This window comes from Poecile atricapillus, chromosome 1 (genome assembly GCF_030490865.1).
Source record: "Poecile atricapillus isolate bPoeAtr1 chromosome 1, bPoeAtr1.hap1, whole genome shotgun sequence".
Classification (NCBI taxonomy): domain Eukaryota; kingdom Metazoa; phylum Chordata; class Aves; order Passeriformes; family Paridae; genus Poecile; species Poecile atricapillus.
Window position 1 is genome coordinate 138,960,683 of NC_081249.1, and position 6,721 is coordinate 138,967,403.

Consider the following 6,721-nt stretch of genomic DNA (forward strand, 5'->3'; position numbering starts at 1 on the left):
AAACAAAGAAGGAAATGTCATAGTCAAACTGCTTGGAGAATTGCATCACTATTCCCATGGTTTATGATTTCGTATCATGAAAAGGCATGGAAACTCCTTCTGGGTATGAAATAATAATCTGTTACAAAATGGTTTATGGAGTGGTTTGACTTAGCTGAGGAAAAGAAATATAAGGAAATATATAAAGAAATATGAGATAGAGCTGTGTACATAGTGATGAGCTCCTGGTGATAGGGATGTAGCTTTTTTAGATCTCTTGTGCTTTGTAATGCTACAATAAAAACAAATCAATAATACCAATAAAGTCATGTGCTATTTTACATATTTCCATAGTCCCAAATATGTAAAAAATAGAATGGCATCATTTTCTTGTCTTCCTGTTGCTATTTGAGTAGTACATAAACTATTCCATACTGATAAATTACAAACTGTCTGGAAGAATAGGAAACCATATTTACAATGGTATCTGAGGCAACATAACTAATTTTTAAAGATAAACTTAGTGATTTATTATCTGCCCTGTCTACCTTGTATGTTCAGTGTACTTCCACATCATTAACTCATTTCTTGAAAAATCTATACAAGCTCCATGTTAAAATGAATTATAACCTGTCTGCCACCCAGAAAGCCATCCTGTAAACTTCCTCTGTTCTTATAGGAACAACAAAAAATAATAATATTATTATTCTGTCAGATTAAGTAAAAAGAAATATTAAATTTAACATATTATGTGTTTTTTTTTTTAATTTGAGAGAGCAATATTTTGCTGTTAATCTAAGAAAAATTAGTTTCAAAACAGAACTATTTTGTTTTCATAAGTAATTTTAAAAATAATAAGTATGCCAAGTGAATGAAATCTAACTAGATTTGTCATGGATTGAAAACACCACTTTTTAGAATATTTTATAAAGTATGTCCCTAATAGTTTACTCCATCATGAGCACAAACAGCTTGAAATTCTATTAATTTTTTAGAGGGAAACTTGGAATTTTCTCAGTTTCAGCAAGAAAGTAATATACTAGGCACTTTCAGAATCAATGCATTTCTGGTTGCAATTTTGAAGACCTCTGGCCTTTATGAAGATCTTTTTACTGAAAAAAACAAACCAAACCAAACAAAAACCAAACCAAAAAACCAAATCAAACTAAAACAAACAAACAAAGACTGTAAAGAGAATGGTAACAGAAAAATAATGGAGATTTCTTTTTTTTTTTCCCCTGGTTAAAAGTGGGCACTGAAGAAGATTTGAAATTATAGAACTTTCCTAGAACTGCTTGACAAGACTCCCCCTAGGGCATGAACACCTATAGAATAAAATCCTGGGTATTTTCCTAGGAAGGCACAGCAGAACTAAGAAACATAAGAAGGAATGGAAGGGATGAAAGGAAAGCAGATTATTTTTCCTCTTCCAAGAAAGACATAAAATAGGGGAGATACGATAGAAATCCTTAGAGTGAAATATATGATGAAGGTAAAACCAGGTTTTATTTTTATACTGTAAGAAATGGAAGTTATTCAGTAATTGCCATATGGTTAAAAAAAATAAAAATCAGTGCTTTTCTTTGTTTCTGCCTTAGGAATTCCTTGCTGTGGGGTCTTTTTAGGCCAGAGTGCAAACAGATGCAAGGAAGGCTTAGGCAAGGCTTTAAAAGACACAAATATTGATCAGTACAAAGCAGAAAAATGTGGATGCAATCTTAGCCAAGGAATTTCTAATCAGGGATTAATGGAAGAGTACACCCTAGTAAACATGATATGTCATATGTTTTGGGTTCTGGTTTTATTTATTCAGCCATTTTGCCTTCATTAGTATAAGGTTTCAGAATAGGAGACTACTCTGTAAAGAAATTTTATCTGACAAAGAGTATTAATTCTAAATTTCATGTGCCTTCTACTATATTTTCTTGAGATGTGATCATGCCTCAGTATGTGGGAAATTCTCTGAAAATAAATCCACTCTTTTTGAGAATAACAGTCATCTATGTCCATGATTCATTCAAATATTTTCTTTTAAACTAGTAGTGTGTGCTTCCAATATCTAAGGATTCATTCATTCAGTGAGAACTGAAGTTCCTGGGTGCTGTACAGATAGTAACTAAGCATGGAGAAAGTGTTTCTTTTCATTCCCTTCTCAGACCCCTAGCTGGGAATCAGTATATTCAGATCTCTCATAGCCATCACATCAGAGAGAAAGATTTCTTGCTATCACTAGTTTCTTATAGCAGATGCTGATTGTACTTTGCAGAGATTCTAAGAGATCTGTGGGCTGTAATGTAAACCCATATTGAAAACAAAGAAAAACAAGAGCCTTTCCTAATGGAAAAAAAGTTTGCCAGACCATTTTCTCAACACAGAACTTGAAAAGTGTTTTTCTGTGAAGAACAGTGCTTCTCTGTAAATTCTACAGCACTGAGGACATCCAGTAATGAGTAAGAAAAAACTGAGAGGACATTGCTTGTTGGGTTTCCTGGTGTTTCAACATTTCTTTGTAAACATCTAGGCTATTCACTACATCTATCAGCTGGAAAAAGCTGTAACTTATATCTTCTACTTTTTTCACATTTTCGGAGAAAGGGGATTTGCATATACCCCTTTTGTAGATGACAGATTTTGCATGTGTTCTTCCTCATCTTTTAAATTTTTCCATTGGAAAAGCTTATTACTAAAACTGAAGTTATGACTGACAGCAGAGAGACTTGCATATGTTCCTGTTGATCTTAAGTGTTGAAGGTTCTGATTTCTTTTGCACACCAAACAGCTGTTTGTAAAGCAGAAAGATGAGTAAAATGTGGCCAGGCCATCAGCTGTTAATTGTTGCTCAGGTTTGAGGAAAGCATGCTCCCTCCAGAGAAACAGCAGAATAAATACACAGAAGTCTGCTTCTGTATTTGTATGTGAATTTTAAACTATGCTAATTTTATACATAACAGTTGTGCCAGGCAGGCTCTATTTACATTATTCCTGTAGTTAGCAAGACATTGATATTTGCTGGCAATGAGTGTTTCCAGAAGAAAACCTGCTATTGTGGTGCCTCATTCCCATGCATCAGTCATATGTTATTATGGTTTGGGAATATCAATTAAATACAAGAACTGAAATTATAACAAATTACAGATCTTTTTCATTACTTGAAGCTAGAAATTTGCAGAAGAGAAGTATAAAAAATAAGCTAATACATAACATTCAGAACTTATGAGCTTGAATGGCTTACCATGTGGCTCTTCGTGACCCTAAGCTAAGATCTTTCTGTCACATAAAGGAGAAATGGAGGCAGTGATTCTACAAGTCTGATCCTTTCTAGTCCTAACAACAGGCTAAATTAAAAGAAATCTGTGATAAAGTGATGAAGAGGTGGTGCTTAATCTTTATAATCAAGTCTTGGATTTGATTGCATTTGGCTCCCTGTGTTTGTCAGAGACATTCTTCATGTGTTCTTTCCTTGCACAAAGACTACTTTTTGCAAAGTTCTTGATATTCTTGCAAAAACATAAGACACTTATTAGTTCATCAATGCAGATTAGGCCATATGCAAATGTGTTGTGATTGGATACAAATGGGAAAATGACAAAGTTCAAAAGGAAGAATTACAAAGATCACATTAGAGGAGGAAACTGCATCAGACAGCTACAAATACATTCACCATGGCACCAAATTTCAGTTGTGTACTTATACTAAGACTCGCTGACAATTTAAATCTCTAGAGTGAGACACTTTCTAAATGTAATTATGACCTCAACTTGAATAAGTCTGGGCACTAAAATCATCATTCAGAACTCTCATTTTTGTATGTGCACCACAGACCCTTTATAGAAACATAGAATGTGTATTTGCAAGGCTGTATTTTATCTGAAACTCTTCGAATCTGGAATTCTTCATAAAAAAAGTGAAACTTCACATCTTTTTTTTTTTTTTTTTTTTTTTTTTTTAATACTGCTACAGGTGTGGATATACCTTCTTGTCTAGTGTAGTGGTCTAACTTTTATTCATACACAGGACAAATATACCTCTTAACATTTTGTTACCACATTGCTAACTGCATGTTTATCTTGGATTAACAACAAATTTCACATTTTAAAGAAAGTTTTCTTTCTCTTATTTGTATTTCAATACAGTTGTTCAGATTCAATCAAAAAAGAAGTTTTGATCAGAGATAAGAGCATCATAGGAGGTTTTTACCCTGGGTTGCAACTCAGAATATTCCATGATATTGTGATCCTGTGATTGCATTTTTGAATGGTCTTTAAAAAGCTGGGCATAGAACCATTAAAGCTTCAGGAGAACCATACTGAAATACTCCACTCCAACAAAAGGCTTGAAAAAAATTTGAGAGTTATAAGAGTTATTCAGATAGATCAGAATCTGGGAAGACAGCTGCTGGAACAATGTCAGGAAGACTGAGAATTGCCTGCAGTTTCCAGGCAGGGACTGGCAAAGGAAGGACTGCTTTCTCAAAAGCTAGGTCACTTAAAGCTGATTAGCTATGGAGTAGATGGGGACTAGAAAAAAAAATCTTAGGATGCCAAAAGAAGTCAGCAGGGCTGAACCATGGAGAATAACCAGAAGAATATTATGACACAAAGGTAGGAAGAACCATGCAGAGATGACATATGTAGGTAGAAGTATCTTGTACACAGATGTGAAAAGATGTACCTTGGTGAATTCTTCATAGGAAGATAAAGCACTGCACAGCCTATTAGCCTTTGATTGGGCAAAATGATCCATTACTAGATCCATGGATAAGGGAGTACTTCATGAGGTGAAAATGTGTTTGGACATATGTGTAAGTTATTTGTCTCTTAAGAAAATGTTTACATTGTGTCATGTGACTATAGGATTATACCAATGTTCTCCACAATAGTTATTATTAGTACATGATGTTCGCAAGAGCCTATTTTTAGTACTACAAAATAAATTGTTCATTTACTATTTGTTGTTAAAATGCAATATTGTCTTAGTTTCCTTATAGTATTTCAGTAATCTACAAAAATTTCCGCAAGTCACTGAAAAACAATTCAAATAACTGTTCAAATAATCATTAGCAAGAAAATAGTTGGTTCAGATAAGATGTAACCCTTTTAATATGAATTTCTAATATGATTAAAGGAAACGGGAAGGGTACAGCTAAAAACTAAAAAAAAAAAAATTGCACTCATTTTCTGAAAATTTAATGCAAGTACATTTATTGAGAGGAAATTATGGTGTTCAAAACACCCTCCAGTTAGACTATGCAATAAACTGAGAGAAAATATTATGCATAACTTCACTTTTGAAAATTTATTCTCATGATGAGCATAATGGAGACTTTCAAAACCTAAGAGTAATTTTTGCTTATGCATATCTTGTGCATTTCTATGAAACTGCTTTTTTTATTTATGAATAATCTATGTTTTGTGGCAATATTGTTAAAATACAACCAAATAAAATTCTTTCTTAGCACTTATTCCAGTCTTTGGAAATAACCTGGCTATATTTTATGAAGTTGGGTAGTATTAAATTAATTTTAGTCCAGTAGATATGTCATTTTATAAATATAGCTTAGGTAGTTTTCCTTTCTTGCCACAGAGTGACTGAGTATCCTGTAATACCACTAAACTGTCTTGTACCTCATAACAGAAAATTAATTGTTTAGCACCTTTATACTTATTTGTACTTTAGCTATTCAACTGTGAAGTGACTCACAAAATTACTTCAATTTAGCAGTCCTCCTGTCTGACATAGAAATCTCAGTGGACAAAGGGTGTAAGGTTAAACCATTTTCATATGAAAATGGGAATCCTCCCTTTATTCTCAGTGATACAGTTAAAAAAAAAAGCCACACTATTTAAATGTTGTAGTTGTAATATATTCATCAAATTGTTTGTAACTAAAATAATTTGCTTCAAACTCTGTGAGAGCACCTTGACAAAGTCCCCCTTTGATTTATAATAAACACATTTGTTTTATACAACTACATTTAAAATAAATAAGTAAAATGATCTGCAATATTGAGTAAATACCTCATGTCCTCATGTGTTATCTTCTTGTTGGGGGATAGCAATCACTGTGTCGTTTCAGACCATTTCTAAGGTGTGGTCTCATAAGGCATTTAGGAAAATATATGCAGGAAAAAAAATAATTGAGAATTAAAAAAATTAATTGAGAATTTCTTAATCCCCTGATATGCTGTGCTGAGCTCAGCTTTCTGTAGTTTCTTGCACTGACTCTACAGATTCTTTATGGCATCAGAAGCCATTTGAAACGTGGTTAGAATTAAAACCATTGCAAGGATGGTTTCCAGGTTCCTTAGAAGTTGTCTATAGTCACCACAGACTAGAATTTATTTTTTTTTAGCTGGAATCAATTAACTCATGCTGCCACAAAAAAAGCCAGTAATACAGTTTATCTTTGGAGAAGGTGTGTTCCTTTGGGGAGCATGCAGTGTATGAAATCCTGCAGTTTATTAGAGAACCTTGGTAAAAACTCCAAGAGACATTGTTCATGAACCCAAGGAGAATGCAATTAAAGGCTGAAATTCCTATGAAACAAAACATTTCATGAGATGATGCAAGAAGCAAGAATGACTTGGCATAGCCTTTAATTGGTCTGGAGCAGATTTGGCTGTGAAAGATAGGTCTTAATCTATTATCTTGCAAAAAATTGTAGTCATAATTTGCAAATATCGAGGAAGGCAATCAGGGTCTTGTGTTTTAAGACTATGTTACTGATGGAAATGTTTTCTTGA